The sequence below is a fragment of the Bombus affinis genome, chromosome 17 (assembly GCF_024516045.1).
Source record: "Bombus affinis isolate iyBomAffi1 chromosome 17, iyBomAffi1.2, whole genome shotgun sequence".
Taxonomy (NCBI): Eukaryota; Metazoa; Arthropoda; class Insecta; order Hymenoptera; family Apidae; genus Bombus; species Bombus affinis.
In genome coordinates this window covers 1,534,445-1,561,706 of record NC_066360.1, presented here as the reverse complement: position 1 = coordinate 1,561,706, position 27,262 = coordinate 1,534,445, and the positions used below count along the sequence as shown (strand labels likewise).

The window sequence follows — 27,262 nt, the reverse complement described above, 5'->3', positions numbered from 1 at the left end:
CATACTACACCATATATGATACCAAACACCCCTCAGGAAAAGCTCACGGAGGGACAGCAGTGATAGTCAGAAACGATATCAAACATTATCTACACAGCCAAGTTAACAAAGAATATTTACAAGCAACCACTGTCACAGTTCAAACTAGCAGCAACTACTTCCAGTTGTCAGCAGTATATGTGCCTCCGCGACACAAAATAACAACACAAATGTGGGAAGAATACTTCCAGGACCTAGGGGACAAGTACATCGCAGCGGGAGACTACAACTCAAAGCACACGCTTTGGGGGTCAAGAAACATTACACCTCGAGGTAGAACACTGGAAAAATACATAAGAAATAATAACCTCAATATATTATCCACAGGAACACCGACACATTGGCCGACTGACCTGAACAAAAAACCAGATCTTCTGGACTTTGCAGTTACAAGGGGACTAAACACAAATAAACTAAAAATAACACCCAACCTCGAGCTCAGCTCCGATCATACACCCATAATAATTGAATACAGAAACAAACCAATTCACTATAGCAAACCAGAAACACTATGCAACAAAACCACCAAATGGCAAACTTTCAAAGAAATAATAGAAAGCAAAATAAACTGCAACATCCCGTTAAAAACTCCTGAACACATAGAACAGGCAGTAGCAACATTGACAGCAACTATTCAGGAAGCAGCAAGGACAACCACTACTCCCGAACCAACCAGCAGACAAACAATAACAATCCCGCAAGAAATACTCGACAAAATCAAAGAAAAAAGAAAAGCAAAAGCAAAATGGCAAAAATACAGAACCCGAGAAAACAAAAAACACTTAAACAAACTTGCAAAGGAAATAAAAAACAAAATAAAGGAGCACAACGATAACGAATTTGCAAAGTTCATAGGGACACTCTCCACACACGAGAACACCAACTACTCACTATGGAAAGCCACGAAAAAAATAAGGAAGCCAATAATACCCGTCCCGGCAATCAGAAAAGCAGATAACACATGGGCAAGAAGCAACGAAGAACAAGCCGAAGAATTCTCCAACCACCTCTGCAACACATTCACACCACACATTATCAACAACAGCAACCTCAAAAGTCATACGGAGGAGGATCCACAAACCACTACTACCACAGCCGACAAGGAATACACCATACCTAAAACATCGGCACAAGAAATTAGAAACATAATTGATAAAACAAAAAACAACAAAGCGCCAGGAATCGACCTAATCAATGGTAAAATCTTGAAAAACCTTCCGCCAAAAGCAATAAGACTAATTACAATAATATTCAATGCAATTCTAAGAATTCAATACTTCCCCAAACCATGGAAATTAGCACAAATCAAAATGTTACATAAACCAGGCAAAGACCCGCACCAAACTGCATCCTACAGACCAATATCACTGCTCCCAGTATTTTCCAAAATACTGGAAAAGATAATATACGACCGCATAAAACTAATAATAGAGACAAAAAAACTAATACCGGATCACCAATTTGGTTTCAGAAACAAACACTCCACGATAGAGCAAATGCACAGGCTTATAAACGAAATAATAGTAGCACTAGAAAACAAGGAATACTGCACAGCCCTCTTTATAGACATAGAGAAAGCATTCGATAAAATTAACCATGAAAGTCTACTACAAACAATTAGGAAACAATTCCCGGAGCAAATACACCACTTAATAAAATCCTACCTAAGCAGCAGAACCTTCGTAATAAAAATCAAGGACACACATTCTCAAGTTAAAGACATCAAGGCCGGGGTACCACAAGGAAGCGTCCTAGGCCCAATACTATACACATTATACACGGCGAACATACCAACAACTACCAACAGCACAGTATTGACATTCGCGGACGACACAGCTATACTAGCCAGGCATACTAACCTAGAAACGGCAGTCAAAATACTACAAGAACATATCGTAAAAATAGAAAATTGGCTACAAGAAAAACAATTAAAAGCAAACCCCAATAAATGCAACCATATTACATTCACGCTACGGAAAAAGATACCACCAAACATCCTATTGAACGGTACGCATATAACGCAAACAAAGCATGTCAAATACCTAGGACTCCACTTAGATCAAAAACTTACCTGGAAACTACACATCAAATCAATAGTAGAAAAAATACAGAAAACAAGGAGACAAATGTATTGGCTAACAAGCCGAAAATCCAAACTAAGCACAGAAAATAAAGTAAAAATATATAAAACGATCATAAAACCAATCTGGACGTACGGAATACCACTATGGGGGACGGCAGCAATGAGCCATATAAACAAAATAGAGGTAATACAGGCTAAAATCCTCAGAACAATAGTAAACGGACCTTGGTACGTCAGAAACGAAGATATACGAAGGGACCTGGGAATGCCAACGGTCAAGGAAGAAATCAGCAGATACTCCGAGAAATACAAATCAAGAATAGCAACACACATAAACCGGCTAGCTGCGGAAACATACAAAATCACAAATATGGACAGAAGACTAAAAAGGAAGCACCCAGCAGACCTTATAAAGGACATAACCTAACAAACACGAGGATGGTACCCCGCTGGGGGTAGCCACCAACATGCTAATGTAACCGCTAAAAAATTCCACCAAATGTCCAAATTGGACAAATAGTGAATTTAAATAAATAAATAAAAAAAAAAAAAAAAAAAAAAAAAAAAAACATGGTAGTACTATATAACGTCATACGTTATAACGTAACAATATACAACGTTGTACATTATTACGTAATAGTATATATCGTTATACGTTATATGGTAATACTATATAACGTTATACGTTACAACGTAACACTAAATAACGCTATACGTGATATGGAAGTACTATAGAACGTTATACCTCATTACGTGATATTAAAAGGTATGTAAATACGAAACAGCAATTTTTGTCTAGAAAAATACACGTTTATTGTATGATAATTATACGTTATATGGTAACACCATGTAACGATATACGTTATAACGCAACACTATATAACGTTATACGTTATATGGTAATACTATATAACGTTATACGTTATAACGTAACACTGTATAACGTTATACGTTATATGGTAATACTATATAACGATATACGTTATTACGTAATAGTAAATATCGTTATACGTTATTACGTAATAGTATATAATGTTATACGTTATATGGTAATTCTATCTAACGTTATACGTTATTACGTAATAGTATATATCGTTATACGTTATATCGTAACATATTATATAGCATTGTACGTTATATGGTAATACTATATAACGTTATACGCTATTAGGTATTAGTATATATCGTTATACGTTATAACGTAACACTATATAACGTTATACGTTATATGGTGTTACGTTTCGCTATCCAAATTTTGAAATTTTAAACAATGTAGTAGTCGCTGCCACCAGAAACAGTCTAAGGACTGTTTCAATTAGATATTTCTTGTTAGATTATGTAGCGTTGATCGGAGTTTAGGCCACTGGTCAACAATCTCCACGTTTCGGCTAACCTGCTATGCGCAGGAATACTAGCACGGGAGAGGATTGTTTGGAATAAACAATTATATTATAAATAATTATTACAGGCGGAATTAATGACGAATTATACTAATCATTGATATTATTTATTATTTTAATTATTAGTTATTAATAATAATTAAAGTTAACTCACCTGACGTTGGTCTCCGTTGATGAACGGGCAGGCCGCTGGGGTGATTCCGGTTTTACAAAGATCGACACTTCTATAATTTTTCGTTTTAATCTTTATTTAATTTGAACAGTGTAAACAACAGTGTGTCCGGACGTGTTTAACAATTCGAAATTCTAACACAAAAACTTGAGCCAACTATTGTTTTGATTCTAACTGACTAATAACAATTATTTTATAATTCGAACTGACTAATAACATTTATATCTCGTAATTCTTAAACTCGAACTGGAACGAACAATTATTCTCTAATCCTAACTTAAATTCTAATTAAATCAACTGAACGAACTGATATCAGACTCACTCAAATTCAATTGAACGACTAACAATTACTCTCCTTATTTTCGCTAAATTCTCCTGAACCAACTAATCACAATTGCTCTATCCTATTTCTTTATTCTAACTGAATTACTCTTCTTTAATTTCGTTAAATTCTCCCGAACGCTAACAATTTCTCTGACTATATTCTAACTGAACCAACTAATGGCAGTTACTCTCTTTTCACAATTACTCTGATTGTTCTAACTGAACCACTAACAATTAATCGCTAACGCTAACGCTAACAATTAATCTGACTCTTCTTTATTTTTCGCTAAATTCTCCCGAACGCTAACAATTACTCTCTTCTATTCCTTTATTCAACTGACCCGCTAACAATTACTCCGATTTGAATTGTGTCGCTACGCTTTTTATAATGACATCCCCAATGGGATGACAGTCACGTGACAGTTCGTTCCGGTGGGAATCGCAATGCTGCAGGTTTTTAGAGTTTCCATGAGAGAACGTGGATTTTGATGATTACAGGTTATGTTGAGTGATGGACACAAAAGCGTCCGCGCCTGTGCGAACTGTATGAGTATGTGTTTTTAGTATTCTATCTCGTTTCGCATGTTGTTTGTTTCCTTAAACTTGTGAATTTGTTTTAGCGCAAGAGGAAGAAGATATGTGAATGGTACGAGATGACGTGATCGACGTGCGTGTGTGAATATGTGCGAGGGATGATGCTGAAGTGGCGGTTTTCCATCCAAATAGGCACAGTGGCACCTTCGTTGGCGTCGTGTCCTGATGATCTTTTGACAATTTGGTTTTATTTGACAATATGAGATATATTTTGCTCCTTGTAGATTTATATGTCCATATTTGCTATATATTAAATCGTGTATATTTTATATTACCTTCTTGTTATTAGGTTATTAGTTGTGTAACTCCAGTTTCTGATCTATGGAAAGTGGTGAAACGTCTTCACGAAATACAATTTCATTCGTTTTCCTCCCTTGCATTGGCACGCTGTGAGTGGTGTCGACTTCCAGATGAGGTTTGTGCATCTTGATTATTATGCATTTAATGATAGATACTTTGTCAGAGGTTCCCATGCGGATTGTCTCGGTGTGTATCTTGTTATGATTTCTTTTATTTAGTTCATCCTGCTTCTTTCGTGTTTTATTCACTGCATATAATATTTCAGTGCAAGAAGAAGAAGAATTGTAAAGAATCCGTAAGTGGCCCTAGAAGACGCAGTCATCGTGTGAGGTGTTGTCGGCAGGAACGAAGAGTCGAAGTTGTTGAAGAAGTCGTGTGACATTTGTATTGTTTCCGGTTATATACAACGCTATTTCACATATCTATGTATATATATATATTATTATATTATTATATATTATTATACTAAATCTTCAGTTGGTTTAGTTGAATGTTCAGTAATGTAATTTTTACAAGGTGGTTTTGTATATTAGATGAGTAGTTGTTCGATATAATAATATGTGTGTATATATATATACATTTCACAATGTAATTTTCCATTATGTAAAATATATATATGCATATGTATATGTGCGCGTATTGTTATTCTCATTGTTTCTCGGATCGTTAATTGGTTGAATATTCCGAAATGTGGATTTCGTATATAATTCTCTAGGTTCGTAGAAATGTAAATCTATATATTTATTTCTTTGCGTTTTAATGGTTTAATAACGTATACATACATATATATATATATATATATTATGAATTTTTCCCAAAGATACGCGTACGCATGTGTATATCTATATATGTGTGTGTCGCAGAGTAATCTTGTATACAATTTTCACTTTTATTAGAATGCTGATGTAGTGTAGTATATTTTATTTCTTTTATATTTTATTAGATTACCAATTATTTAGATTCACGAAGTAGGTCACACACACAGATATGCATACACGTGTGTGTATATACATGTGTTTTCGCAGAGAAATCTCATACATTTGAATCGCGGCTTGTTTTATTTATTGGTTCATTTAATTATTTCATTTTATTTGTATTTTATATGTCATTGCTGATTGGTTGTAGTGTTTCTTCTTATTGATTCATTTATTTCATTTTGATTGTCTGTCGTATAATTCTTTTTATTTTGATTGGTTAGTTATTAGTTAATTTATTATTATTGGTCGTGTTTAATTATTCATAAGTTATTGGTTCGTGGCGTCACGTGCGGAACGCGGGACGTGACAATGGTAATACTATATAACGATATACGTTATTACGTAATAGTATATATCGTTATACGTTATATCGTAACACTATATAGCGTTGTACGTTATATGGAAATGCTATATAACGTTATACGTTATAACGTAACATCATATAATGTTGTACGTTATATGGTAATACTATATAACGTTATACGTTATAACGTAACACTATATAACGTTATACGTTATATGGTAATTCTATATAACGTTATACGTTATTACGTAATAGTATATATCGTTATACGTTATATCGTAACACTATATAGCATTGTACGTTATATGGTAATACTATATAACGTTATACGTTATAACGTAACACTATATAACGTTATACGTTATAACGTAACACTATATAACGTTATACGTTATACGGTAATTCTATATAACGTTATACGTTAGTACGTAATAGTATATATCGTTATACGTTATATCGTAACGCTATATAGCATTGTACGTTATATGGTAATACTATATAACGTTATAGGTTATATGGTAATACTATATAACGATATACGTTATTACGTAATAGTATATATCGTTATAAGTTATAACATAACACTATATAACGTTTTACGTTATATTGTAATACTGTATGACGTTATACGTTATAACGTAAGAATATACAACTTTATACGTTATATGGTAATACTATTTAACGATATAGGTTATATGGTAATACTATATAACGATATACGTTATTACGTAATAGTATGTATCGTTATACGTTATATCGTAACACTATATAACGTTGTACGTTATATGGTAATACTATATAACGTTATACGTTATTACGTAATAGTATATATCGTTATACGTGATATGGTAATACTACATAACGTTATACGTTATTACGTAATAATATATAACATTATACGTTATTACGTAATAGTATATGACGTTATATGACATATGGTAATACTATATAACGTTAGACGTTATAACGTAATAGCATATATCGTTCTACGTTATATGGTAATACTATATAACAATATACGTGTTGTGCTAATACTATATACCGTTGTACGTCATATGGTAATACTATACAAAGCTATGCGTTACAGTGTAATACTATATAACGTTGTACTTAATATGGCAATAGTATACAACGTTATACATGGTATGGTAATACTACATAACATTATACGTTATTACGTAATAGCATATAACGTTATTCGTTATATGGTAATAATATACAACGTTATACGTGATATGGTAATACTACATAGAGTAGTACGTTATTACGTAATAGTATAGAACGTTACACATAATTACGTAATAGTATATAACGTTATACGTTATTACGTAATAGTATACATCGTTATACGTTATATGGTAATAGTGTATAACGTTATACGTTATTACGTAATAGTATATAACGTGATACGTTATTACATAATACTATACAACGTAATACGTTATTACGTAATAGTATATAACGTGATACGTTACTACGTAATACTATATAACGTTATACGTTATTACGTAATAGTATATAACGTTATACGTGATATGGTAATACTATATAAAGTTATACGTTATTACGTAAAAGTATATAACGTTATACGTTGTATGGTAATAATATAGAACGTTATACGTGATATGGTAATACTACATAACGTTATACGTTATTACGTAATAGTATATAACGTGATACGTTATTACATAATACTATATAGCAATACGTTATTACGTAATAGTATATAACGTGATACGTTATTACGTAATAGTATATAATGTTATAGGTAATATGGTAATACTATTTAACGTTACACGTGATATGGTAATACTACCTAACGTAATACGTTACTACGTAATAGCATATAACGTTATTCGTTATTACGTAATAGTATATAACGTTATACGTTATTACGTAATAGTATATATCGTTATACGTTATATGGTAATAGTGTATAACGTTATACGTTATTACGTAATAGTATATATCGTTATACGTTATATGGTAATAATATATAACGTTATACGCGATATGGTAATACTATATAACGTTCTACGTTATTACGTAATTGTATATAACGTTATTCGTTATTACGTAATAGTATATAACGTTATACGTTATTACGTAATAGTATATAACGTTACACGTTATATGGTAATAGTGTATAACGTTATACGTTATTACGTAATAGTATATATCGTTATACGTTATTACGTAATAGTATATATCGTTATACGTTATATGGTAATAATATATAACGTTATACGCGATATGGTAATACTATATAACGTTCTACGTTATTACGTAATACTATATAACGTTATACGTTATTACGTAATAGTATATAACGTTATACGTGATATGGTAATACTATATAAAGTTATACGTTATTACGTAAAAGTATATAACGTTATACGTTGTATGGTAATAATATAGAACGTTATACGTGATATGGTAATACTACATAACGTTATACGTTATTACGTAATAGTATATAACGTGATACGTTATTACATAATACTATATAGCAATACGTTATTACGTAATAGTATATAACGTGATACGTTATTACGTAATAGTATATAATGTTATAGGTAATATGGTAATACTATTTAACGTTACACGTGATATGGTAATACTACCTAACGTAATACGTTACTACGTAATAGCATATAACGTTATTCGTTATTACGTAATAGTATATAACGTTATACGTTATTACGTAATAGTATATATCGTTATACGTTATATGGTAATAGTGTATAACGTTATACGTTATTACGTAATAGTATATATCGTTATACGTTATATGGTAATAATATATAACGTTATACGCGATATGGTAATACTATATAACGTTCTACGTTATTACGTAATAGTATATAACGTTATTCGTTATTACGTAATAGTATATAACGTTATACGTTATTACGTAATAGTATATAACGTTACACGTTATATGGTAATAGTGTATAACGTTATACGTTATTACGTAATAGTATATATCGTTATACGTTATTACGTAATAGTATATAACGTTATACGTTATTACGTAATAGTATATAACGTGATACGTTATTACGTAATAGTATATAACATTATACGTTAGATGGCAACACTACAGAACATTATACGTTATTACTTAATAATATATAACATTATACGTTATTACGTAATAGTATATAACGTTATACGTGATACGGTAATACTATATAACGCTATACGTTATTACGTAAAAGTATATAACGTTATATGTTGTATGGTAATAATATAGAACGTTACACGTTATATGGTAATACTACATAACGTTATACGTTATTACGTAATAGTATATAACGTGATACGTTATTACATAATACTATACAACGTAATACGTTATTACGTAATAGTATATAACGTGATACGTTACTACGTAATACTATATAACGTTATACGTTATTACGTAATAGTATATATCGTTATACGTTATTACGTAATAGTATATAACGTTATACGTTATTACGTAATAGTATATATCGTTATACGTTATACGGTAATAATATATAACGTTATACGCGATATGGTAATACTATATAACGTTATACGTTATTACGTAATAGTATATAACGTTATACGTGATATGGTAATACTATATAAAGTTATACGTTATTACGTAATAGTATATATCGTTATGCGTGATATGGTAATACTACATAACGTTATACGTTGTTACGTAATAGTATATATCGTTATGCGTGATATGGTAATACTACATAACGTTAAACGTTATTACGTAATAACATGGAACGTTATACTTGATATGGTAATACTGTATAACGTTATACGTGATATGGTAATACTACATAACGTTATACGTTGATACGAAAGGGTACATAACGATATACGTTATTACGCAATAGTATATAACGTTATACGTTATAAGGTAATACTATTGTTACGTTTCGTTATCCAAATTTTGAAATTTTAAACAATGTAGTAGTCGCTGCCACCAGAAACAGTCTAAGGACTGTTTCAATTAGATATTTCTTGTTAGATTATGTAGCGTTGACCGGAGTTTAGGCCACTGGTCAACAATCTCCACGTTTCGGCTAACCTGCTATGCGCAGGAATACTAGCACGGGAGAGGATTGTTTGGAATGAACAATTATATTATAAATAATTATTACAGGCGGAATTAATGACGAATTATACTAATCATTGATATTATTTATTATTTTAATTATTAATTATTAATAATAATTAAAGTTGACTCACCTGACGTTGGTCTCCGCTGATGAACGGGCAGGCCGCTGGAGTGATTCCGGTTTTACAAAGATCGACACTTCTATAATTTTTCGTTTTAATCTTTATTTAATTTGAACAGTGTAAACAACAGTGTGTCCGGACGTGTTTAACAATTCGAAATTCTAACACAAAAACTTGAGCCAACTATTGTTTTAATTCTAACTGACTAATAAATATTATTTTATAATTCGAACTGACTAATAACAATTATATCTCGTAATTCTTAAACTCGAACTGGAACGAACAATTATTCTCTAATCCTAACTTAAATTCTAATTAAATCAACTGAACGAACTGATATTAGACTCACCCAAATTCAATTGAACGACTAACAATTACTCTCCTTATTTTCGCTAAATTCTCCTGAACCAACTAATCACAATTCTCCCGAACGCTAACAATTTCTCTGACTATATTCTAACTGAACCAACTAATGGCAGTTACTCTCTTTTCACAATTACTCTGATTGTTCTAACTGAACCACTAACAATTAATCGCTAACGCTAACGCTAACAATTAATCTGACTCTTCTTTATTTTTCGCTAAATTCTTCCGAACGCTATCAATTACTCTCTCTATTTTATTTTTCGCTAAATTCTCCCGAACGCTAACAATTACTCTCTTACTCTTTTATTCAACTGACCCGTTAACAATTACTCTCTTTTATTCTAACTGGTAACGATTACTCCGATTTGAATTGTGTCGCTACGCTTTTTATAATGACATCCCCAATGGGATGACAGTCACGTGACAGTTCGTTCCGGTGGGAATCGCAATGCTGCAGGTTTTTAGAGTTTCCATGAGAGAACGTGGAGTTTGATGATTACAGGTTATGTTGAGTCATGGACACAAAAGCGTCCGCGCCTATGCGAACTGTGTGAGTGTGTTTTTAGTATTCTGTCTCGTTTCGCATGTTGTTTGTTTCCTTAAACTTGTGAATTTGTTTTAGCGCAAGAGGAGGAAGATACGTGAATGGTACGAGATGACGTGATCGACGTGCGTGTGTGAATATGTGCGAGGGATGATGCTGAAGTGGCGGTTTTCCATCCAAATAGGCACAGTGGCACCTTCGTTGGCGTCGTATCCTGATGATCTTTTGACAATTTGGTTTTATTTGACGATATGAGATATATTTTGCTCCTTGTAGATTTATATGTCCATATTTGCTATATATTAAATCGTGTATATTTTATATTACTTTCTTGTTATTAGGTTATTAGTTGTGTAACTCCAGTTTCTGATCTATGGAAAGTGGTGAAACGTCTTCACGAAATACAATTTCATTCGTTTTCCTCCCTTGCATTGGCACGCTGTGAGTGGTGTCGACTTCCAAATCAGGTTTGTGCATCTTGATTATTATGCGTTTAATGATAGATACGGAGGTATCTTTGTCAGAGGTTCCCATGCGGACTGTCTCGGTGTGTATCTTGTTATGATTTCTTTTATTTAGTTCATCCTGCTTCTTTCGTATTTTATTCACTGCATATGATATTTCAGTGCAAGAAGAAGAAGAATTGTAAAGAATCCGTAAGTGGCCCTAGAAGACGCAGTCATCGTGTGAGGTGTTGTCGGCAGGTACGAAGAGTCGAAGTTGTTGAAGAAGTCGTGTGACATTTGTATTGTTTCCGGTTATATACAACGCTATTTCACATATCTATGTATATGTCGGAGATGGAGAGACACCGGAGCCTTCCGTCGAAAACCGGGGAAAAATCCCTAATATTGTTTTTTGGACTCCGCCATAGCCGTAGCTAAACAATCACCGCCCTTCAGCCCAATTGTAATTGCCTGCAATCTATGAGAATGAGTTTGGGTTCGAGGTGACAACCAGTCACCGAACGTAGCCGCGGTCAAGGGACGAACATTTTCTAACAAAGTCATGGAAAAGTCTATAGCCCTCCATAAAAAGAAATAGTTGTAACGGCACTCGACAGTAAGCACACTAATGGTTTCTGTCTCATGGCTCGCCATAAGCAGACCCTATTTTATGGGTAGGTCAATTGCCGGTTGTCGAGACATATTCGCAAAACATCTGCAGCCAGCCTAATGACCCGTCATAAACTCTAAACCTTGATTAACGAAAATAGGCAAACAGTCTTTTCCGTGAAGGACACTTCCAAAGACTGATCAATCAACAACAACGGCAATTTCCCTCACTCTCCGAACGACGACTTGTCTCCACGAATATAAAAGACCTGGTGCCGCTAGAGATTGGTTCTCAGTTTTTTCCTAAACCGCGTCACCGAGAGAGCTTCGAGTACGATTTCATCATTTTCGATAGAGTGCTTACTTCGCGTGGTAGCTGAGATTACCACATAGGCGTTGCCGACGAGTTAAGAATAAAAGAGTCCCGTTGACCGCGTATTCGTTATCGGACCTCAGACTATTGTCATTCGCATCGCGAGTACCTAACCGCCGCGGTTTATTTGTCAAGTCTCACATCTCCATACCTGTGTTAATAAACTCTGGATCACACCTTGACAATGGCTACTACTGGTGAAGATTCGTTGCCTGCCCACACCTCCAATCCTACTGACTCCCCGACATATATATATGTCGGAGATGGAAAAACACCGGAACCTCTCCTTGGATTCTCGGGAATACCGTAATGTCGTAATTTAGATTAAACAAATGTCGCTCCGATTGTTCGAGGTTTATGATAGTGAGCTTGGGCTCGAGGCGACAACCAGTCGCCGAACGTAGCCGCGGTCAAGGGATGAACGTTTTATCTAACAAAGGCACAGAGTAACTCTATACCTCCCCTTTAAAGAAATAGCCGTAGCGACACGTGGCAGTAAATATTTCAAAGGTTTCTGTTCCGTCGCTCGCCACACGCAGATCCTATCCTTCGGGTAAGATGATCTCCAGATGTCAATATACCTCCGCAGTATGTTTAGCTAACTTGAGGACCCGCAATAAATCTTAAGATTTAGTCAAGCAAAGTTCTTCATTTAGACAAACAGTCCTTGTTGCAACTACGGGACGATAGGAGAAGCCTATCTTCCACGAACGATGCCCCCGTCAACAACCTCCCCTCAAGGGCGGCCAGCATCTCTTTCAAAACGCCGATATGGAGATCGACCAATTAGCAACAGCGCTAATTTCCCTCACCTTTGGAACGAAAGCTTTCTTTGACGAATCCGAGGATCTCATGTCCTTAGACCCACCCATTATAGTTTTCCTCGACGGCATCGTCGAGACGGAGAGTTACTCTCCGGTACGATCTCGACGACGATTCAAGTAACTCTCGGATACGTAGTGATTGCCCCATGCATTAACATTGAGTACAACTTAGACGCTAAAGAAGAGTAGAGTTCGTCATCCCGTTGACCGTGGATTCGTTATTGAGCCTAAGATCATTGTCATTAGCTTCTCGAGTATCAAATTATCGCGATTACTTGTCCAATTCCAACATGGTCATGTTTGCACTAGTAAATATCTCCTCTATTGCATAGTGATCACGTCTAGTGTCAATAGGGATTCGTTTACGCCCTTAACCCTAACTCTAATCGTAACGCCAACCCGACATCAGAAGTGGGATCAGTGCCGATTATAACAGTGCTAGAACTTACGACCATCGTGCGCGAGTAACCCAGTCGCTAGTGCAAAATCGAGTGTGAAACCTAACAAGTTTTCGCTACCACGTTTTAACCCTTAAAATCGCACGTTCCGACCCCGCTGCACGGGGCGCAACTGTTAACCTGATTATGAAAGAAAACCATAATTTCAATAACGAGTGGCGAGTCGACTTCTACGTACTGGAAGCATCATCGGTTAGATCAAGTCATCAGGGTGAGTCGTTTCCATTTTTACTCCGATTCGGGAGCCGAGCGTTCACTAATTAAAGAGTCCGTGACCTCGAGATTTCTGGCAAAAGAATGACTGACATATTAGTAATGCGAGGAGCAGGAAATACTTGTATTAAACATACGCCTCCCATTTGTTCATCGTGTGTATTAATGATTTTTACATCGAAGATAATTTCTCATGTCCTTGCTGATAGTTATCTAAAATATGATATCGCGATTAGTTGTGGAACTCTAAGTCTGGGTTTTGACGTAACATTACACAAAATAGCCTCGCTATGTGTAAAACAAAAATAATTAATGTCTGTAAGGAAACCACTGCAAACGAGATCGTCGTTAATGAAGCTGACATTGATGTACATGGTAATAATAAAAGTCGATCAATTTCTCTTCTCGACAAATTCAAAGATTCATTCGTTACGGATTCCCTACGTATTCGCGTAAATACAGGCCGGTTAGAAATACGATTAATTGATCCTAACATCACCGTACGAGGAAGTCCTTATAGATTTAGCGAGGAGGACCGAAGAGCGGTACGTGAGAAAATAAGCGTTTTAATTAAAGCAAAGATCATAAGGCCTAGTAATTCGCCATTCGCGAGCCCTACGTAACTCGTGAAGAAGAACACGGCTCAGATAGATTATGAGTGGATCCCCGAGAACTAAATCAAAGTACCGTCGCGGATCGGTACCCTTTACTCCTTATCGCGGATCAAGTCGCGAGATTGCAAGAGGCGAGATATTTTATTAGCCTGGATATGGCCAGCGGGTTTCACCAAATTCCTACTTATCCTAATTCAGCGGAGTATACAGCGTTCGTTACTCCCAGACAATATGAGTAGATAACGATGCCGTTTGAACTGAAGAATTGCGCCGTCCGTCTTTCGGAGGGCCATTCGCAAGGCCCTAGGCGACCTCGCTCATTCGTACGTTGTTATTTATTTCGATAACGTTCTAATTATTGCCGACTCGATAGATCAAGCTTTAGGAAGATTGAACACCGTATTAGATACCCTCGTAAAAGCAGGATTCTCTGTTAACATTGCGAACTGTTCTTTTCTAAAGACATCGGTGCTCTATTTGAGATATGTAATTCATAACGAAGAAGTTCGTCCGAACCCGGGTAAAATACACACCTTAAGCTTTTTACCTGTGCCAACAGCCGTCACACAGTTCAGGCAGTTCATAGGGTTAGCTTCGTACTTCCGAAAGTTCATCCCTAAATTCTCACAGGTGATGAAACCCCTGTATGCGCTCATCTCAAATAACAGAAATATAACTTGGACAGATAGGCACGAGAAAATAAGACAACAGGCAGTTTCCGCCCTGACCGACGCGCCGGTGTTAATGATATTCGACCCCAATTACCCGATAGAACTACATACTGACGCTAGCTCGGAGAGAGTTACGGGGCGATTTTGACGCATCAAGTTGAAGGTAAAGGCAAAGTAATAGAGTATTACTCTTATTAGAGTAAAAGAACTACCCTCGCAGAATCTAGGTATAATTCCTACGAACTAGAGACGTTAGCAGTCGTAAACGCAGTCGAGCGTTTCCGTCACTATCTACATGGACGGGAATTTCTTGTCGTCACGGATTGCGACTCGTCGAAAGCGTCGAGTAACAAAGTACATTTAAATGACAGGAACCATCGGTGATGGGCCTACTTGCAGACTTTTGTTTTTTGACATTATGTATCTGGAAAGTAAACGGACAGCCCACGTAGATTTCTTCTCGCGAAACCCCGTAGATTTAGACCACCGTAAAATTGATAAAATTGCGGAGAAAGAAATCAATCTGGCCGAAATATCGGAATACTGGCGATTAGCCGAACAACGTCGTGATTCTCAAACCTTGGGAATCGTCAAGAAATTGCAAAACGATGAGCTCGCGGAAGACATCGCGAATACATACGAATTACGGTCCGGTACTCTTTACCGTAGGATACAAAGAAAAGGCAGGACTCTCTGTTTACCTATAGTCCTAAGAGGTTTTAGATAGTCTGTTATTAACTATGTGCACCAGTCAATTATGCACTTAGGTTGGGAGAAAACGCTCGAGAGACTGTACGAGTATTACTGGTTCGAAGGGATGGCGAAGTACGTTCGCCGATTCATTGAGAACTGTCATGCTTGTCAAGTTTCGAAAGCTAGTTCAGGTAAGATACAAGCCGAACTACATCCTATACCTAAGACCAGCATACCCTGGCATACGGTCCACATGGACATAACAGGCAAGTTGAGTGGTAAAAGCGATTCAAAGGAGTACGTCATTGTTTTGATCGATGTGTTCACTAAATTCGTATACCTGCATCGTACTCGTAAGATAGATTTCCGTAACACCATTAAAGCGCTTAAACCCGCTATATTTTATTCGGAAGTCCCTGCCGGATAATAGCAGATCAGGAAAGATGTTCTAAGGGTAATGAATTTCGAGAATTCTGCGAAAGCAAACGAATTAAAGTTCAGTCGATAGCGACCGATGATAGAGCTAATAGACAGGTAGAGCGTGTTATGCGTACATTGAAAATACGTTCACGACAGTAGAAACGACCGGGCGGCCGTGGCAAGACGCGATTGGGGAAATACAGCTAGCGTTGAACTGCACCACCAACCGCGTGACTAATTCGAGCCCTTTACAACTACTAATCGGTAGAACAGCGAGACCGTACGACCTATTACTACCCGACAATATCGAAGAAAAGGAAGTCGATATCCCTGATGTAAGACAGCAGGCTGTATAGAACATAGAGAGTAAAGCCCAGTACAACAAAGAAAGATTTGATAGAAACAAAGCTAAAGTGGTTAGGTTTAACCTCGGCGATTTCGTACTACGCAAAAATGAGAAAAGAAACCAAACCAAGCTAAAGCCAAAATTCAAGGGTCCATTCGTAATAACCGAGATTTTGGAAGGAGATAGATATATTTTAAAAACGCTAGACGCAGACTTTGTCCTTCGGGTAAGACGATTGCCAGATGCCAACGCATCTTCACAGTATATGTTTAGCTGGGCGAGGACCCGCTACGAATATTAAATTTCAATTACACAAAGTCTCTCAAATAGACAAATGGCCTGTGCCCCAACTACGGGAAGATAAGAGAAATCTATCCTTCCACGAACGACGCTTCTCGCTAGCAACTTTCCCCAAGGACAGCTAATATCTTTCTCTAAACACCAACATGGAAATTGACCAATTAACAGCAACGTCAATTTCTCTCACCCTTCGAACGAAGACTTTTCTCCGCGAATCCGATGATCTCGTGCCCTTAGACACATCCATCATAGTTTTCTTCGACAGCGTCACCGCGACGGAGACGGACTCTCTAGTGCGATCTCATCAGTAATCGAACTGTCTTTCTTATACGTAATAATTGCCCCTTGCTCTAACATACAGTGTAACTTAGACGCTAACGAAGGGTAAAGTCCGTCATCCCGTTGACCGCGGATGCGTTATTGAGCCTAGGAACATTGTCAATAGCTTCTCGAGTATCTAATTATCGCGATTACTTGTCCAATTCTATCATAGTCATATTTGCACTAGTAAAAGTCTCCTCTATCGCATAACGATCACGTCTAGCGCCAATAGGGATTCGTTTCACGCCCTTAACCCTAACTCTAACCTTAACACCAACCCGACATACGTTATTACGTAATAGTATATATCGTTATACGTGATATGGTAATACTACATAACGTTTTACGTTATTACGTAATAATATGTAACGTTATACATTATTACGTAATAGTATATAACGCTATACGTTATTACGTAATAGTATATAACGTGATACTTTATTACGTAATAGTATACAACGCTATACGTTATATGGTAATCATATATAACATTATAAGTGATATGGTAATACCACATAACGTTATACGTTATTACGTAATAGTATACAACGTTATACGTTATATGATAATACTATATAACGTTATACGTTATTACGTAATAGCATATAACGTTATTCGCTATATGGTAATAACATACAACGTTATACGTGATATGGTAATACTACATAACGTTATAAGTTATATGGTAATAACATATAACGTTACACGTTATTACGTAATAGTATATAACGTTATACGCGACGTTGTAATACTACATAACGTTATACGTTATTACGTAATTGTATACAACGTTATACGTTATTACGTAATTGTATACAACGTTATACGTTATTACGTAATAGTATATAACGTTATACGTTATTATGTAATAGTATTTAACGTTATACGTTATATGGTAATACTATATAACGTTATACGCTATTACGTAATAGTATATATCGTTCTACGTTATATGGTAATACTATATAACGTTATACGTGATATGGTAATACTACATAACGTTATACGTTATTACGTAATAGCATATAACGTTATTCGTTATATGGTAATAATATACAACGTTATACGTTATATGGTAATACTACATAACGTTATACGTTATTACGTAATAGTATATAACGTTATACGTTATTACGTAATAGTATATAATGTTATAAGTTATTCCGCAATAGTATATAACGTGATACGTTATTACGTAATTGCATATAACGTTATACGTTATTACGTAATAGTATATATCGTTATACGTGATATGGTAATACTACATAACGTTATACGTTATTACGTAATAGCATATAACGTTATTCGTTATATGGTAATAATATACAACGTTATACGTTATATGGTAATACTACATAACGTTATACGTTATTACGTAATAGTATATAACGTTATACATTATTACGTAATAGTATATAATGTTATAAATTATTCCGCAATAGTATATAACGTGATACGTTATTACGTAATTGCATATAACGTTATACGTCATTACGTAATAGTATATATCGTTATACGTGATATGGTGATACTAGATAACGTTAAATGTTATTACGTAATTGTATATAACGTAATACGTTATTACGAAATAGTATATACCTTTATGCGTGATATGGTAATACTACATAAAGTTAAACTTTATTACGGAATAACATGGAACGTTATACTTGATATGGTAATACTGTATAACGTTATACGTGATATGGTAAGACTACATAACGTTATACGTTATTACGTAATAGTATATATCGTTATACGTGATATGGTAATACTACATAACGTTTTACGATATTACGTAATAATATGTAACGTTATACATTATTACGTAATAGTATATAACGCTATACGTTTTTTTTTTTTTTTTTTTTTTTTTGCGTGGGGAGGGGAAAATGCTATTACGCATGCCCAGTGACCCGCATCACTGGGTTATGTGGGAGTCGGTCGGATGTCGTTGCCATACCCACTATAAACCCCTCCTCCTTCTTCCTCCGCTTGGGGGGCAGACAACCCCGGTAAAACCTGTCGGCAGTCATCAGGGTTGTCCTTTCGTGCCCCGTAGTATCTACTTCTTCGGGCCGTTACTCCTCATGTCGTCCTCTCAGCCAGTTCAGAATACTGGGCTGGTCTCCTTCTGCGGTTTTTCGTTGTTTCGTGTTCTTGCCCTCATTGCTCCGCGTAGTTGTTGTTTCGCTCGTTCTCCTCCTTGCTTCTTCCCAGGCCCTCGCTGTCACCCTCCTGTGACACATGACGGTCTTGCAGAATTGCCTAAATTTATTCCAGCTCTCGTCCTTGGCGGTCACCGTGGCGATCAGATTGCCCACGTCTATCTTCCCGCCCAGAGCGTTCTCCAGCTCGATCCTTCTGTCCGCCCACTTCGGGCACGCGAAGAGGGCGTGCTCTGCATCGTCGTTCGGGTCTCCACAGTCGAGACAGTTGCTGTCGCTGTCCCTGCCGATCCTTTTCCTATAGACACCGAAGCTCCCATGCCCGGTTAGCAGCTGCATGGTGTGGTGATCGATGTCCATCTTCTTTTTGGTAAATAACAGCGCACTCGGTATTAGCTTCTTTGTGATATTTTCTTTTTTGTAGTTGTTCCACTCCTTCTGCCAGTCCTCTTGGGCCTTCTTGCGAATCGCCTCCAGTTCCTCCTTCAGCTTGCAGTCGTCATCCGTGCCACTCCTGGGCCCGTGGATCTTGTTCCTCTCGTAGGTCTCTCCGAGCATCTTTATCTTTATGTAAATCGGGAGATTCCCGGTCAACACGCAAAGTGCCGCGTGGGAGACGGTACGATATGCCGTCGTTGTTATGCACAGGGCCGTTCGTTGTGCACGTTTCAGCTTTTTCCTGTTCTTATCGGTATTCGCTGCTCTAGCCCACACCGGTGCTCCGTAAGTTACGATGGACTCCCACACATTGTAGTAGAGCCTCCGAGCCAAGCTGGGCGGCCCGTTGATGTTGGGTAGAATTCCCCTAAGTGCTCCTATTAACTTGTCGGCTCTGTTACACGCCATCTCGATATGCGCACCGAACCTCCGACTGGAGTCAATGACGACTCCGAGATACCTGATGCGATCGACCGTTTCGATGTCCGAGGAGCCCAACCTGAGTTTCACCACTCTCGGCACTCGCAAGCTTGTGATGAACATGACTTCCATCTTTTCTCTCGCCAGGGTGAGCCCGACACTCGTGCACCAGTCGTTGGCGATCCTTAGCATCGTGTTGACCTTGGCGGAGGCCCCTTCGTTCCTCCCGACGGAGCATGTGATGGCCAGATCATCCGCGAAGGCGGTTGCTCTGGCCATTGGCATGTTGTCGAGTCTCTCGAGCAACCGGTCGTATACCAAGTTCCACAGGAATGGTCCGAGGATGGATCCCTGCGGGACTCCCGCCGCCACCTCGTGCTCCACCGTGCCGTGCTGGTTGCTCACGATGATCCTCCTTCCGGATAGGTAACTGCCGATTAGCCTTTTGACCTTCCATGGCAGCTTCTTCTTGTCAAATTCCTCGTATATGCTCTTCCAGCTGAGCGAATTGAAGGCATTGCTAATATCTAGGGTGATCATCACGCATACTACCTTCTTCTGTCTGCAGATGTTGGCAAACTTCATCACCTGCGTGATGGCGTCTACCGTACTCCTCTTCTTTCTGAAGCCATATTGCCTCCGATGGAACGGGTCCATTCCGATGCATCTCTCGATGATCTTCTTAAAGCATTTTCCCAGATCTTGCTCATGGTTGGGAGTATGCTTATCGGCCGGTACGCGTTAGGGAGACTGGGATCCTTACCCGGTTTCCTTAGCAGTATTACTCTGGCCGTCTTCCAGCAGACTGGGATCCTTCCTGTTTCAGTGATGCCGTTGAACGCCCTTGTCACGAGTTCGCTCCTGCGACTCGCTACCAGCTTCGCGATCTCGCCCGGCACGCCATCGACTCCTGCAGCCTTCTTGGTGTTCCTTCTTCCGGCGGCATCGACGACATCGCCTTCGCCGATGGCGACGCTGAGGCTAATATCTCCTTCTTCTTCGGTCTCTGCCTTTTCGCGGCCCTCATAATGGGGGGGGTCCGTGTCCCAAGGTGAATAGCCTCTGTAAGACTGCCTTCACCATGTCGATCGGCATGTCGTTGGTTGGTCCCTTGCTTTTACATATCTTCATGACCGTGCGATAGGGTTTGCCCCAAGGGTCGCTCTCCAGTATCTTGCAGTATTCTGCCCAGGCTGTTTTTTTGCTGCGGGCGATCTCCTTTTTTAATTGCCTTCGGATCTCCTTGTAGGCGTTGACGAGGGGCTCGGTGTTGCCGGCGTTCTTCTTCCTTTCTCTCGTCACCCTCCTGAGCGCTTTGTGCGCCTGCGCTCTCAGTTCCGCGATCATCGGGTTCCACCAGTAGTTCGCGTACTTGCGGGTCGCCGCACTGTTCGACTTCCTTAGCATCCCTTCGCACGTACCTTCGATGCTCTTTTGCAGGGGCTCGGCCCCATCCTCTCCGATAGCCGCGTTGAGGTCTTCCTTCTTCAGAGTGTCGTCGAATCTGCTCAGGAACTCCTCCGGCGATATGTCCTTGGTCACGTACCTGTAGAACTTCGATACGGTTCAGGTCTTCCTCGCCTTAAACCTGTGGAGCACGTACAGATGGTCCGAGGCCGAGTATTTGTCCAAGACCGCGCTTCCGGCGTGTATCTCGCTGACCTTATTGGATACGCTTATTATGTCAGGGAAGCTCGTCTTCCCGTTCATGAAGAAGGTATACTTTTCCTTGAGCCTCAGTGGAAACACCCGGTGGCTGCTTAGTGCCTCCATTAAGACTCTCCCTCTCTTGTCTGTGGTCGATCCTCCCCAACAGGTTGACTTTGCGTTGAAGTCTCCGGCCACGACGACCTTGTCGTGTCTTCTAGCAGCGCTCTTCGTCATAGTCGACAGCGTGTCTATGTACTCGGAGTATGCTAGCCTATTTATATTGGGCGTACAGTATCCGCTGAAGCAGAAGACGTCGCCGACGCGGACGCCCACTATCCCGTCGCTCTTGACCTCTGTTGTTTCATCGGGCAGTTTGCCGTTGAGGAGTGTGACCCATATCGAGGCGTCTCCTTTGGTGTCATTAAACCAGTGCGGTAGCTGCCTGTTCGGCTCGGAAATTATTATTATATCCGGCCTAAGTTCGATCGCGCATTGGTGCATCATGTCCTGCGCCAGCTTGCATCTGTTGAGGTTTATCTGCAGTATCCTCATTTATTCGCTTTCAATCGCCTTCTATACTCTGGACAAGCCAGGGATCCGGTTACGTGGTCAAATTTCACACATTTCTCCTTGCTGCAGATGGAGCAGCAGGGTGCGTTGGCGCAGGCAGCTATCGTGTGGTCTTTGGCTCCGCACTTCCTGCAAATCTCCTTTCCAGGGCTTATCGCCGTGCATTTGTTCGCGATATGACCGAACATGTGACATCTGTAGCACTTTACTACATTGGGTAGTGCCTTTATCGAGGCTATCGTCAAGCCGGTTCTGATCTTCCGGCTCGCCCCCTCTTTGGCCAGGTAGGCTTTCGGCATCGTCACTATTGCCGATTGGGTGCCCCACGGCGCCATTTTTAGGGTCTTTACTTCGACCTCAGTGATGTCGCTTATGCCCAGATGCATTCCTATCACCCTGGCTAGTTCTTCCTTGCCTACGAGCGGGTCTATTTCCCTGATCTCTACGGAGGTCTTGTCGCGCATTGGTTGCGCTCTCACCTTGCCTCTTAGCGCCGTGTTCATATCCGCCGCGGTCTTTTTGGCGTTGCTACCTGCTTTCAGCTCGATTAGAATGTCACCTGTTCTGGTCCTCCTAATTCCACAGCTCTCTTTTAGGGTCTCCTTTGCCCCCATCAGGTCTTTGTAGGCCTGGATCCACTCCTTGTCTTGCCCTACTTTGACGAGGATGGCTTCGGGTCTGTTACGACTCCTCTTCGGTCCCTCCAGCCTCCTTGGCTTGTCCAATGCCGCCCTTCCTGCGTTCGCCTTACTGACCACCGTCGGGGTGTCCGTTCTTTTTCCTCTCCTTCCGCGGACAGGGATCCAGTCATCCTTTACATCGCTGTCCGTGTAGTCAGTAGTCGCTTTTGCCGAGCTGTTTCCGGCACAGGCTCCTGCGTAGGAGGCCTCCATGGTCGTTGGTCTCTTTCTCTTGGTGTCGCCCTTCCCCTCGACGGGCGATCTCTCCTTCCTTTTTCCTTCCTTCTCCTCACTCCTCCCCGGAGGGGTGGTCATCCAGGTGGCTGTGACTGTCCTAGCGTTCCTCTTGAGCCTCATCTCGTCCAACATCGAGTGGAGCTTGGACGCTTTTTTACTGATAGCGTCCCTCCTTTCCTTGATGTCGGTATCCTTTTTGCTCATGAGGTAGAGTCTGCTACCTATGTATTGGATTTCGCGGAAGACTTCTGTGATGATTTCCGTCATCGTCTTCCATTCGCTCATTTTGATGACGATGCTGTCCTCGTCATTGCTTTCGGTCTCGGCCGTTGCTCTGTTCGCCATGGCCTTCCTTCTGAGACTTTCCCTTGGCGCCGCCGCTTCGCTGCCGCTGTCCGACATTTTCGCCGGTGTGTCCAGCTCCGAGGTGCTGGCCGCTTCGTCCTTCCTTGCCATCGGCTGGCTTCTGGCCAGGCTTCTCGTTGTCTTGCCCGCCCTCCCCTCCACTGGGGACTTTCTCAAATATCTGATGATCTTGTCACCTTTCGGGATTTTTTCCTTTGCGAATCGGGTCGCCTTTACGGTGGGTGGTGTCTTATCCTTGAGTGCCTGCATTGGCATCTCGACCTCCTCGATGAATCCCGCGATGTCTTCATCAAATTCGAGGTATCTTCTTGTGCTTTTTTTGCACTTCTTTCCCTCTGTGACATCTGCGGGTGTTTCTTGGTCCCCGGTCGTGTTTACCGAACGAGGGGAGGCCCTGGGATCGACCTTCCCCTCGCCGTTCATCCAGTCGTTGGGTGACCGTCGGGTCGAGCCTGGGACGCTACTCGAATCCCCGACGGGGCCTGGAGGCTCCGAAACCCCCTGAGCCGTAAGTTTACTTACCTTGTAGTACTTGTCCATATTGTGTTTATGATTTTAATATACATATATATATATGTATTTTTGAGGTGTATCCTTCCGCGTGTATGCGATTCGTGTCCTAAATACTTGCCGATGTCATCGTAAGGTCGCCAGTCGTCTGTCTGATGACCGGATACTTAAACTCGCAGTGTCCCTATCACTGTTCGACGCGGGGAGTTTTGACTGGCCCTCCACGGGGGCGCTCTCCCGCTCCTTGGTTACCCAGGTAGCCCGCCCGGTGGCGCTTCGGTCTCGCGAACCAAGATGGCCTTCCCTCTGCCCCTAACCTCACTTTCCACACACAGCACTTTCAATCGATCTCTCGCTTTTATACCAGCGAGCTCCCTTATTTCTTGTATTCCCACTCATTCCGGAGCACTAGGAACTTCACTTTCGTGCACTTTCCGCCCGAGTTCTTTAATTTACCCAGATATTTCGGTTGTGCCTACGGAGCGTCGTACACGTGTCCGTTCTGCTTGCCGCCATCATCTCAGATCCAACGCTATACGTTATTACGTAATAGTATACAACGTGATACTTTATTGCGTAATAGTATACAACGCTATATGTTATATGGTAATCATATATAACGTTATACGTGAAATGGTAGTACTACATAACGTTATACGTTATTACGTAATAGTATATAACGTTATTCGTTATATGGTAATAATATGTAACGTTATACGCGATATGGTAATACTATTTAACGTTATATGCTATTAGGTAATAGTATATATCGTTCTACGTTATATGGTAATACTAGGTAACGCTATACGTGATATGGTAATACTACATAACGTTATACGTTATTACGTAATGGTACATAACGTTATGCGTTATTACGTAATAGTATATATCGTTCTACGTTATATGGTAATACTATATAACGTTACACGTTATTACGTAATAGTATATAACGTGATACTTTATTACGTTATTGTATACAACGCTATACGTTATATGGTACTCAGATATAACGATATACGTGATATGGTAATACTACATAACGTTATACGTTATTACGTAATAATATACAACGTTATACGTTATATGATAATGCTATATAACGTTATACGTTATTACGTAATAGCATATATCGTTATTCGCTATATGTTAATAATATACAACGTTATACGTGATATGGTAATACTACATAACGTTATACGTTATATGGTAGTGTTATATATCGTTATACGTTATAACGTAACACTATACAACGTTATACGTTATTACGTAATAATATATATCGTTATTCGCTATACGTTAATAATATACAACGTTATACGTTATATGATAATGCTATATAACGTTATACGTTATTACGTAATAGCATATATCGTTATTCGCTATATGTTAATAATATACAACGTTATACGTGATATGGTAATGCTACATAACGTTATACGTTATATGGTAATACTATATAATGTTAAACGTTATTACGTAATAGTATATAACGTGATACTTTATTACGTAATAGTATACAACGCTATACGTTATATGGTAATCATATATAACGTTATACGTGATATGGTTATACTACATAATGTTATACGTTATTATATAATTGTATATAACGTTATACGTTATTACGTAATAGTATATATCGTTCTACGTTATATGGTAGTACTTTATAACGTTACACGTTATTACGTAATAGTATATAACGTGATACTTTATTACGTAATAGTATACAACGCTATACGTTATATGGTACTCAGACATAACGTTATACGCGATGTTGTAATACTACATAACGTTATACGTTATTACGTAATTGTATACAACGTTATACGTTATTACGTAATAGTATATAACGTTATACGTTATTACGTAATAGTATTTAACGTTATACGTTATATGGTAATACTATATAACGTTATACGTGATATGGTACTACGATATAACGATGTACGTTATATGATAATGCTATGTAACGTTATACGTTGATACGAAAGGGTATATAACGATATACGATATTACGCAATGGTATATTACGTTATACGTTATAAGGTAACACTATATATCGTTATACGTTATAACGTAACAATATACAACATTATACGTTATTACATAATACTATATAACGTTATACGCGATATGGTAATACTATACAACATTATACGCTATTACGTAATAGTACACACGGTTCTACCTTATATGGTAATACTATATAACGTTATACGTGATATGGTACTACGATATAACGATGTACGTTATATGATAATGCTATGTAACGTTATACGATGATACGAAAGGGTATATAACGATATACGATATTACGCAATGGTATATTACGTTATACGTTATAAGGTAACACTATATATCGTTATACGTTATAACGTAACAATATACAACATTATACGTTATTACATAATACTATATAATGTTATACGCGATATGGTAATACTATACAACATTATACGCTATTACGTAATAGTACACATCGTTCTACGTTATATGGTAATACTATATAACGTTATACGTGATATGGTAATACTACATAACGTTATACGTTATAACGTAATTGTATATAACGTGATACGTTATTACGTAATAGTATATAACGTTATAC

The 27,262-nt window shown here is 38.5% G+C and overlaps 1 long non-coding RNA gene across 1 annotated transcript; it reads left to right on the top strand.

Annotated features, from left to right (window-relative positions):
• The first annotated feature begins 4,378 nt into the window (after positions 1 to 4,378).
• Positions 4,379 to 12,103, top strand: LOC126926107 (uncharacterized). Its single transcript, XR_007714270.1, has 4 exons — positions 4,379 to 4,516; positions 11,289 to 11,336; positions 11,409 to 11,877; positions 11,957 to 12,103. It is a non-coding gene; the product is annotated as an uncharacterized LOC126926107 (long non-coding RNA).
• The last annotated feature ends 15,159 nt before the right edge of the window (positions 12,104 to 27,262 follow it).